Raw genomic sequence first — 12,114 nt, 5'->3', positions numbered from 1 at the left:
AGCAGTCAACATATGTAGAGGTTATACACAAATTAAAATTTCTACATTCCTAATTCTTTACAGGATTGTATTTGCTTAATTTTTGCTTTCTCAGTGAAAAAGCAAAATATTTACAAGCTGAAATTTTGCACAGTTTCCAATGTATTAACTTGTTTCTATAATTATTAGGATAGGCTTACTGCAATAACAACCAGTTTCTCAAATGATTAACGACATAAATGCAGCAGTTTATTTCTTATTCACACAAAGATACAAAATAGACATTTCTGGCTGAAAGGCTGTCTTTCACATGGTGATTCAATGACTCAGGTTCTGCCTTTTCCCAGGACCTTGTCATCTGCCATTTCCAACCCTATCAAAGGCAAAAATCAGAGTGAAGGAAGCACATCTGTCCTTATTAGAAACCTAGACTTTTGGGGTAGTTCAGTTGTTTCTGCATCCAACTCTTGATTTCAGCTCATGTAATGATCTCACAGTTCCTGAATTCGAGCCCACATCATGCCATCAGGCTCTGTGCTGACAGTGTGGAGCCTGCTTGAGATTCTCCCTCTCTTCCCCTCTTTTGGCCCCTCCCCCATCTCTCTCTCTCTCTTTCTCTCTCTCTCTCTCTCTCTCTCTCTCTCTCAAAATAAATAAACATAAAAAAAAGAAATCTAGACTTCTGTACTATTGGAAGAACTTAATAATGTAGGCAAATCTACATTGAAAGAGACTGGGAAAGGTAGTCTAGACGTATGCCTGGTTCTAATTCTTTTATGATTAAGGAAACAATGGAATCTTGTGGACAACTGATTTTAGCTCTCATTAAAATAGTTGATCGATGAAAACAAGAAAATTACTCTGATTTTCTTGACTTTCAGTCTCTAATATTACTGGCATAATTAGGTATAATTTTGTATGTTCTTTTCATTTGGTCTATAATGCAATCTACATGTCTTTTCAAGATCATTTTAGTGAGTGTAGCAAGCAGGAATAAAGATGGTTATATATATTTCATAAGTTAGTATTTGAATTATTTTTTCTAAACACTTTGTGTTAAAGTATAATGAAAGTTATATATAAGCTTATACTATAAATCCTCTCTCTAGTTTACCCTTTTTGATAGGACACTACCTAGTTTTTAATATCAAAAATTCCTTAAAATATAACTATTTCTCAATCATATACTTTTCTACTGATGTTTATTTAGAAAAAATTTATTTGAATATGCTTTTACATATATGATATATATATAATGTTACGTGCCGCATGTCACATATGTATCATATATACATTTCCAAACTTAAAGATTTATATAAAATTTTATGAAAGAAAAGTTTCATTTTACATTCCAAATGCAACTGTAGATTGACACAGTCACAGGTAGGGCTTTGTAACGTACTTGAGTGCTAATACAGGAGACAGAGCTCTCTCACATGTGGCTAGTGTCATGCAGGTCCACTGCAGGATCATACTTAGTGTCCTTATTTTCTTTCCTTGTATAGATATTCTATATTCTATGTTTCATTAATGTCTGTCTTCTACATAGCCTTTGTTTTTGCCTCATGTTATAAATTGTCTTCAAAAGTCTGAGAAAGCTTTAAAGAGAAGTGTGGGGGAAGTAAGTAAAATATATGAGAAGAGTACTTACAATAGCAGAGAAAATTTTTTAAAAATTAATATTGTTTGATAGGAGACACTAAAGACTTCATGTGCATACTGTGCACTTCAGTCAGCACTTTGTGTATTCTAATAACAAGTAATGACAAAAATAAGCAGAAATTCATAAAGCATTTGGGAGCAATATGCGTAGTGGGACAAAATATCTACCATTTTATGTTGGGAAAGCTTTGGATAAGCCTGGAAAAGGGGATAAATGCATTTGTGTTCCTTTCAGATATTTTCTTGTGGTTGATTTTTAGTTTCATAGTTTCATAGTGTTGTGGTCAGAAAAGATCATGGTATGACTTCAATATTTTGAATCTGTTAAGCCTTATTTTGTAGCCTAATGTGTGAACTGTTCTGGAGAATGTTCCATTTTCACTTGAAAGAATATGTATTCTGCTGTTTTAGAATGGAATATATCTGTTAAATCCAACTAATTGAGTGTGTCATTCAAAGTCACTGTTTTCTGTTGATTTTCTGTTTGGATGACGTGTCCATTGATGTAAGTGGGGTGTTAAAGTCCCTTACTATTGTTTCATTATTATCAATTACGTCCATTAGAAGTTGCTTCGTGTATGTGTGTATTCTCATGTTGGGTGCCTAAATGTTTACAATTGTTAAACCCTCCTGTTGCATTGTTCCCTTTATGACTATATAGTGTCATTCTTTGTTTCTTGTTATAGTCTTTGTTTTAAAATCTATTTTGGGGCACCTGGGTGGCTCAGTCGGTTAAGCCTCCGGCTTCAGCTCAGGTCAGATCTCACGTTCGTGGGTTCAAGCCCCGCGTCAGGCTCTGTGCTGACCGCTAGCTCAGAGCCTGGAGCCTGGAGCCTGCTTCCAGTTCTGTGTCTCCTTCTCTCTCTGTCCCTCCCCCTCTCATGCTCTGTCTTTCTCTGTATCAAAAATAAATAAAACATTAAAAAATTAAAAAAAAAAGAATAAAATCTATTTTGTCCAACATAAATATTGCTACCCAGGCTTGCTTTTCATCATTTGCATGCATCCTTTCACTTTCAATCTGCATGTATTTTAGGTCTGAAATAAGTCTCTTCTAGGCGGCATATCAGTGGATCTTACTTTTTTATACATTATGTTACCTTGTGTCTTTTGATTGGGCTGCTTATTTCATTTCCATTCAAAGTAATTAGTGATAGCTATGTATTTATTGCAATTTTGATACTTGTTTTGTGGTCTTTTTGTAGTTATCTGCTCCTTTCACACTTGCTCTCATCTCTCAACAGTTTATAACACAATGTTTATATATAACATTGTGTGCATATAGCAATTTATATCAAGTTGATGGCTGATTAAGCTTTAACTCAGTCTTCACTCCCACATCATGTTTTAGATATATTGTGTCATATTTTATATCTTTTTATTTTCTGAATTCCTTGACTGATTTTTTACATATATCTTTAATTTTATTGCTTTTGTGCTTCCTACTTTTTTTTATCCCACCTTATGATCTTCCTTTTCCATTCAAAGAATTCCCTTTAATATTTCCTGTAAGGCTCGTTTAGTGGTAATTGATTCCTTTAGCTTTTGTTTATCTGGGAAGGTCTTTATGTCTCCATCTACTCTGAATGATAGACTTGCTGTTTATTCTTGGAAGCAGGTTTCTTTTTTGATCTTTTTTTCTTCTTTTCATCATTTTAAATAGATCATACCACTATTCTCTGGCCTGCAAAGTTTCTGCCTATAAATAAGCTGATAGCCTTATGGGGTTTCCCTTGTGTGCAACTTTTATTTACTCTTGCTGCTTTTAAAATTCTCTTTGTCACTACTTTTGGCCATTTTAATTACTGTGTATTTTGGTGTCACCTCCTTGGTTGATTTTGCTGGGGACACTCTATGCCTTTTGGATCTGGATTTCTGTCTCCTTCCCCAGATTTTGGAAGTTTTCAGCTATTATTTCTTCAAATTATTTCTTCAAATAATCTTTTTTTCAAATTTCTTCACCCTTTCTCTCTCTTCTCTTTCTGGGCTCCCTATATTGTGAATGTTATTATGCTTGATGATATTGCTGGTTCCCTAAGTCTATTTTCATTTATTATTATTATTTTTTCTCTCTCCTTTTCAGCTTGATTGCTTTCCATTACACTGTCCAACAGGTTGTTAATCTTTCCTTTTGCTTCCTCTAGTCTACTGTCCATTCCCTCTAATGCATTTTTAATTTCAGTTGTTGAGTTCTTCATCTCTAATTTTTTTAATGTTTTCTATCTCTTTGTTGAGGCTCTTTGAGGTCCTCCTATCTTTTCTCACATCCAGTAATTATATTTATGACCATTACTTTAAATTTTCTATCAGGCATAGTACTTACTCCATTTTGTTTAGCTCTCTTGATCTGAGTTTGTCCTGTTCTTTCATTTGGAACATATTCCTTTGTCTCCTGATTTTGTCTAACTCTCTGTGTCTGTTTCTATGTGTTAGGAAAGTCAGCCACATCTCCTACTTTTGAAAGTAGTGGCCTTATGAAGAAGAGGCTGTATAGTGCCCTGCAGTGCAGTGTCCCCTGTTCACCAGCACAGTGCTTCTCCTATGTGTATTGGGTGCACCTTACAATTGCCTTTAGTCCGTCTTTTGCAATGGCTTTCTTTGTGGGCAGGGTTTGGTCCCTGTGTTGTTAGTAGGCCAGGCTGGGACTGCCTTGAGCTTGACTTGAATCAGGCCAGGCATTTGCTAGAGCCATTGTAGCACTGAACTGCATGGTGCTCTCCCTGTGTTGTCCCCCGAGAGGTTTTTGTTGGTGGGTGGGCCCTGCAATCACATCAGATGTCTGCCCTCAGCCCTCTGAAGTTGGACTAGTGTGTGTGGATATCTTTCCCTCTCCCGAGGAAAGGAGTCACTTTGGAGTTATGCTGGCTTCTATTGAGGTTGCTTGTGCACTGCTTGTGGCATTGGTTCGGATCGATTCTTGCCAAGGACGTGTTGGAGTATGGGGATTTGAAAGAGAATGTGGGGGTAAGGCAAGTGGTGCCTGCAAAGCCTCTGCTTGTTCACTGGGGAAGGGGACCTGCAGCTTCCAAGGGAAACTCCTGAGAGTGTGTTAAAGTGGATGAGTCCAAAGAAAGGAATGGGGACACGGTGTGCTATTAGTAACCTAGGTAAAGCGTGTTCACACTATGCTGTTTCCCACTGATGTCCTTGTGTTACACAGTAGCACAAGGGATGGAAATGGTGCCTGTCAGGTCTTTTGTTCTTAGAGAAGTCTCCCAAAGGTCCCTGCCCCTCTCGCACACACTCTGAAATTAGTAAATAAACTCCTTCTTATACACCTGAAGCATTTTCCAAACTGCTGCTTCTATGCTATATCTCAGTGGGATGATTGTTTTGCTGTTTCTTTAAGGGCAAGGACTCAGTTTCTTATCACCTTCTGGCTCTCTTAGAGCTGAGCTCACTGATTTTTAAAGTTCTGGGTGTTAAGCCCCACTGATTGTAAGAACTTATGGTTAGGCCTGTCTGGTTTTCAAAGCCAAATGGTATGAGGATTTACCTTCCCCCATGCCTAGGGTGACTGATGGGGGTCTGCTCTCTCTCCTCTTTGTGCCCAAGGCATCCCTCCCTCCTTTGGAGAGTATCATGGGTCAGATTGGCTTCCGACTACATCTCCACCTCCCTCCCCTCCTGGACGTGGCCTCTTCTCTACATTTAGCTGTAAAGAGTCTGTTCTGCCAGTCTTCATGTTGTTTTTTATGTTATATACACTGATGTAGGTGTTACCTAAGTATATCTTGTGACAAGGTGAACCTAGAAATCTATTCCACCCTTTTCCCTGGAAGTCTATCTCTTGACATTTTGATACTAGCTATTCTAACAGGTGTGAAGTGCTGTCTCATTGAGGTTTTGATTTGCATCTCCCTGATGGATAGTGATGTTGAGCATCTTAGCATGTGTCTGTTAACCATATGTATGTCTTCTTTGAAAATTATCTATTCAAGACCTTTGCCCATTTTTTGGTTTTAGTACAAAGTTATATAAGTTCTTAATATATTTTAGATATTTACCCCTTATCAGATACATCATTTGCAAATATCTTCTCCCAATTGGTATGTTGTTTTTTCATTTTATTGATGTTTTCCTTCACTATACCAAAGCTTTTTATCTTGATGTTGGTCCAATGGTTTGTTTTTGCTTTTGTATCCCTTGCCTGGTGAGATATATCTAGAAAAATGTTGTCTCATGTCAAAGTGATTACTACCTATATTTTTTCCTAGGATTCTTATGGTGTCAGGTTTCACATTGAAGTCTTTAATTCATTTTGAGTTTATTTTTGTGTTTGAAGTAATAAAGTGGTCCGGTTTCATTCTTTTGCATATAGCTGTCCAGGTTTCCTAGCACCATTTATTGAAAAGACTGTCTTTTCCTCATTATATATTCTTGCCTCCTTCACCATGTAGTTTCTTTTTAATTTATAATTTTTTTATTTTTTAATATAATTTATTGTCAAGTTGTCTAATATACAGTGTGTGACATAGTTTTTTTTAATTGTGTACTAACATTTGCATTTTTCTAAATATATTGATTACATTTGATAGACTGCATTTGATAGGCTAAATCATAATTGAATGCTTATCATAAGGTGTGAAAACAATACAGTGTACAGCCTGTACTCCCTAATTTTTAAACAAACCGTATCATTCTTTTGTTTATCAGAAACTGATGTTTTAAAACATATCACATTCCTGACATGGTGTTTTATTATTTGTATATAGTCATTTTGTTACTTATACATAGTCATTTTAGAAAATCTGTTGAAGATTTTAGGTCACTGTACAAAACATAATGTATCCCATGGAGAGAATAGGAAATGGGCTTCTAGTAATCATTTCACACAGAACTTCTGACATGCAGAAATAAATTGTGACATTAATAGACAGTACCTAAATAACATATTTTAGGCTATAAATGTGACTTAGGCCAAGAATATTGAATTTGCCATTATTCAGGCTATAGATATGTGTTTGTTTAAATACCACATTGTTTGATCTATATGAATAGGATGTATGAATACAAATGACTTCTAGTATGCTTCTGATGAAATTACATCCAGTATATTTCAATTGATTTGGATTGAGAAGCTATATGTGTTATCAATATGAGAAAAATCTTTGTATCTAGTTTTTAGGCTTTTCATAACAAGTGAAAAATTTGGGAAATATAATTTCTTAAAGTGATTACCTGTTTCAAGCTTAGTGATAAACTAAGGACATTATTTATCTGTAATAGATAGATAAAAAGCAATGTATAGTAGCTTGCTAGTATTTGTGCCGCCGAAGCGAGCACTATAGTAGCTTTCTGTAAGAAGAGATCTATTGTTGTCTTCCTGTCAGTTCCTTCTTACTGCAGAGCAGTGAAAACAGAAACAAAACAAAACCCACAAACAAAATGTGTACAGTTGTTTGCGCTTTAATGCAGGTTACATTGACCTAGGCTGCTGCTCACCATTGTTCATATATAAAGCTAAAGACAAACATGAGATTTATTGATAGGAATAATTAACACCCTAATCAAGAAAAAACACAAAATAAAACCTTTTTATGGAGCCTAGAGCATCAGGTATAACACAGATTTTGTGAACACACTTGTTCTTCCTTTGAGCATTGATTTGGCCTAACTATGAACAATTTTACTTACTTCATTCTAGAGTTCTGAAAAAAACATATGTCAGGGCTTGGCTTGTAAAATCAGCGGACACCTCTCTATGCTTGGGCCAAAAATCCCTTAAACAGATCCAGGAAAAGCAACAGTTCTGATGAGAGATTACAATATGTTTGACATTTTATATTTCTCTGTGTATAAAAAGCATTCAACCTACAAAAAAAAAAGTGTACCTGTGTTTGTAAAAGTTCAAACACCTAACAGAAGAACAGATGCCATGTGTATTTGTTGTACTATAAACAAAGGAAAATACCCCAACGTAGTAAAGACATAATTTAATATTACCAATAAAATGTAAACAGACATTTACTATTGCCCAAGATTTCAGGCTTAATCATTAAAGTCACAAATACCACATCATATATTTAAATTGGCATATGTATATAATGTGGAGAAAAATTAAGCCACCAATAAGTTGAAAATATTGGAAGCATTCTATCCTCAGACTCTATTATCACTGACCTTCACAGAGTGTATTTTGGCAGCATTATTGGATTGATGTCCCAAGGGTTGAATTAAAACAAGACTTGCACCATATGTAGACATGCAAAATCTCGCTCGTTGGATACTGCCATAAACAAGGTACTCCAGGCCATCGCAATCTCGTGCTTCTTTCTCTGGGACTCCCAGTGGGAGATCAAGGATTTTTTCATAAAATAGATTTTCTTCCTAAGTGGCAAGACAGAGGGAAGGAATAAACGGAACTGTGACAGAAGCAGATACCAAATCCCACATATCAGAAGCTATAAAAATGCTCGTGGGCCCATAGCACTGAGGCAATATTTAATTGGAGAGAACATTATAGGCTACAGGGAAAGTCTCTTTAAGCCATACAACTGTGTCTTGTGGAATTTCTCTGAATAATATGATTGTAGGTGACTTCCTACTTCCTACTTCATTGGTTCTGTTTTTTGACAGAATAGAGAGATAAACTGTAAAATTCTAAGATGACGAGCTCATAAACTTTAAAAAATGAACTTAGAAGTCTGTTCACAGAAAATATAAATTTAATTTAGAATACAATTAGCTATCAGTATGGATCATCCTATAATGAAAAACATCTGTATTAGTTTAGTTCTTAATACAATTGGTGACTGAATTGTCAGAGTTAATTAGCGAGTATGCTATAGAGATTCGATGTGCTGTAAGGAGGGAGGTTTGCTACAGAGGAATTTATCTGCGTCTTATTTACAAGGTCTAATCTATTCTTGAGCAGGAAACCGAAAGAAGAAATTAAAAACAATCCTTCCACACTGCAGATTGTTCCCCTGAAACCTGTGTTTGACCACTAACTACTATGTCCTCAGGGAGAGGAAGGGCACCATAAACCTGCTCTATCGGTACTGACAGGACAGGCTAATGTCTTCACTTGCCGTCAGCCCGTATTTGTGCTTGTATTTTCAGGATTCTGAATAAGCCATCTTTAATATCACTAGGAAGCACGTTCCCCCATTTCTGTTACTTCATTTTCTCCTTATCACATGTGTCAAATATAGAAACATGTGGCTATTCTAGATCAGAGTATATGATTTTTACAAGTTTCCAGATTCTGAGAGTATATCACCTAGAATTCCTGATATCACATCTCCCCATTTTTTAAAAATTTTATTTTTAACTTTTATTTATTTTTTGAGAGACAGAGAGAAACAGAGCATGAACAAGGGAGGGGAAGAGAGAGAGACACAGAATCGGACACCAACTCCCGGCTCTGAGCTGTCAGCGCAGAGCCTGATGCAGGGCTCAAACCCAGGAACCGTAAGATCATGATGTGAGCTGAAGTTGGAAGCTTAACTGACTGAGCCATCCAGGTGCCCCTCCCCATCTTTCCATTTAAAAACTGCTTAATTGAAGTTTTGTTTATTTTAGACAGGTAAACCTATTATTGAAAGGTGTTATATTTAAAAATAACTTTAAAAAATCTTAGATTAATTTAAACTGGTTTGCAATGCTTTTTCATTTTCAAAATAGAAAAAAAAATCTAGATTAGAATTTTGAAGATACATTGGCAAAAATTTTTTTTCTTTTAGTGGAAAAGATGTACCAATGATGTATTTTCAGTTGAAGTTCACTTTTGAGGAGTTTCAAATAGCTTGTATATTCTCACATGTGGAAAGCTACAGCAACAGGGCAGTAAAATGTTACTTCAGATCACTTGAGATTTAGCAAGAGCCTTTTATAATATTAGGTAACCTCCTGGAAATGTGATTCTATTCTACCTTTGCTGAGTCTAAGATATACTGCAAAGATTCAAGTCCCTGGAGATCCGTGTGCTGCCATAAGCAAAAACCACAAGTGGTTTTTGAAACTCGTTCCATTATTATTGAAGGAAGAAGAAAGATTTTTTTTCTTCCCTGTATTCCATATGGAATATGTTCTGTGTGTGTATGTGTGTGTATATATATATACATATATATGTATATATATTCTATATGTGTACGTGTGCACATACATGCACGTGCATATATGTTATATAGGTATAAATATATATATGTACATGTATATATATTCCATGTAATCGAGTAACAGTCTTTGAATAATATTGGGAAATGTAGTGGTAAGGTATGACATGCAATATGAATCTTTCTACATAACATGAAAAATCTAAAGGAGTTGCTTGAATTAGATGTGTTTTGGATAATATCACAAGTATTGATTCACAGTTTTAGAGAAAAATGAATAAAATAGTTACAGAACATGCATTGATTAGAAGCATTTGGCTTTGAAAGCAGAGGGGAAAACAAACAAACAGAAAACAAAACCCACCTCAATTCAATTTCTACTGTCCTATTTTACTGAGGGAAGTCATTTCACTTCCCAGAGACTCAATGAACTTGTTTATGTTGCAGAGATGATATATCATAAGGTTGTTTAACTTTTCAACGACAGTTATTTACGGAACAACTACAGTGGGCCCTGGCAGTCAGCGAGGCTCAACACCATATGCCTGAAAAACAATCAAAAACATCGTCAACGATGGCGGCTGTAAACAAAGGAGAAAGATTGTCCTTAGGGACTTATAGAATATTATTCTAGAGAATAAGAAGGCTAGTGCTAAATAAATTAATGCAAAGTCAAATGTATATTGATGTATTTTCATAGTTGTTTTGAAATAGAAACAAGTGGATTTCCCAAAAGAAAAAATGGCAGAAGAATGGAGTGGGGTCCCGAATGCCCCTTTAGATACTCCCCCGGCTCCCCCTCAGCACGGTCCTAATCCAGCTGCTCTGGCAAAATACGGTTAAATGCAGGGCAGGGCATCAGCGTCAGAGCCGTTGGTCAGCGGAGGTCCGCTGGCCGGTTGCTTGCCTGACAGCACCTGTGCTCGACCTTCAACGGTAGGCTCAGGCTATGTGTACCTCCCTGCTGTTTCTTCCTCAGAGGCTTTCAATTTAACACTCCCTCAGCCTGTTGTACTCTAGATTTTTCACATGGCTCATTCTTTCACATTTTTAGGTCTTTACTCAGATACTATTTTCTCAGAGAGGGCTTCTTTAAACCCTAACATTTTAAAATTTGCAACCACCCCAAGCCCAAACCTACCGGTTCTCCTTATCCTCCTTTTCTTTCTGATTTTTCCCTACAGCTTGGACCATCTAAGATAACATGAATTTACTTCTTACTTTACTGTCTGTCTTCCCACCTATTTGTAAACTCCATGAGGATAGAGGTTTTTGTTTGTTTCGCTCACTGTTGTAGCCCCATTGCCTAAGACAAGGTCTGTGGCATAGTTAGAGATCCATAAATATTTCTTGATATTGGTATAGTCTGGGAAGACCTGCCTGAAGAGGTGATATTTAAGCTAATATATAAATAATGACTAGGAGTAACAAAGACTGGGGACAGGTATTCAAAGAGAAGGACATTAGGAAGGGACAACTTTTCAAGCCTACAGAATCTGGATCTAGGGAGGAACCTAAAGATGGCTTTGATTAGGGGAGAGTGGCCTGAAATGCAGTGAGAGAATCAGAAAACAGCCAGCTTGCACATCGACTCTCTTCCACTTTGTACAGAATTTCCTTCCTTCCTTCCTTCCTTCCTACCTACCTTCCTTCCTTCCTCTTTTTCTTTGCTCTTTTCTTCCTTCCTTCCTTCCTTCTTTCTTTTCTTTCTTTCTTTCTTTCTTTCTTTCTTTCTTTCTTTCTTTCTTTCTTTCTTTCTCTTTCTTTCTTTCTTTCTTTCTTTCTTTCTTTCTTTCTTTCTTTCTTTCTTTCTTTCTTTCTTTCTTTCTTTCTTTCTTTCTTCTTTCTTTCTTTCTTTCTCCTCCCCTCTCTTTATTTACTTTTTTAAGAAAGCAAATAACTAACTTAGAGTTTGGAAAAAAGAAAAAGAAAATGAGAAATAATATTTTAGCCAACTGAAACAAAGAAAGAGCAAGTGGGGGCAGGGGGAGATGGGTGTGGGAGGAAAGGAGATGGGAATAAATATTTGTGAGTTCAAGTTTTGAAGGCTACAGTTCTTAAAATAATGGAGATCGTGACGGAAAAGCATGGGATGGCAGGAAATGAAGAGAATTAAAGAAATGCAGAAAGTGAAATCAACATTCTGTGCTTACATTTACTTAATACCTTCTGTTTCCATTCTATCACTATGACTCTGAGTTTGTTCACCTTTTTTTTTTTTAAATTGCTTTTCACATGGTGCAATTGCTAACTTTCTCTAATGCTGTCTCAGTGCAGTGTTTCTCTTACTTCCTTTCCCTCATGGTACCATCATAAACATAGGCCTCCTGCCCCATCACTTCCAACACCCACCACTGACAATTCTAACAACCTCTAGCTCTCCCCACCTTTTAACTCCAGCATCTCTCTTTGA

General features: G+C 36.3%; 1 long non-coding RNA gene across 1 annotated transcript; it reads right to left on the bottom strand.

Moving 5' to 3' along the window:
- Positions 1-206: 206 nt before the first annotated feature.
- Positions 207-10,183, bottom strand: LOC115306513. The gene is made up of 3 exons (XR_003915349.1): positions 10,066-10,183; positions 7,765-7,971; positions 207-352 (listed from the first exon to the last, which is right to left on the bottom strand). It is a non-coding gene; the product is annotated as an uncharacterized LOC115306513 (long non-coding RNA).
- Positions 10,184-12,114: the final 1,931 nt, after the last annotated feature.

Source organism: Suricata suricatta, chromosome 2 (assembly GCF_006229205.1).
Source record: "Suricata suricatta isolate VVHF042 chromosome 2, meerkat_22Aug2017_6uvM2_HiC, whole genome shotgun sequence".
In the NCBI taxonomy this organism is placed as follows: Eukaryota; Metazoa; Chordata; class Mammalia; order Carnivora; family Herpestidae; genus Suricata; species Suricata suricatta.
The sequence above is the reverse complement of the archived record's forward strand: the minus strand, read 5'-3'. Positions and strand labels throughout refer to the sequence as shown.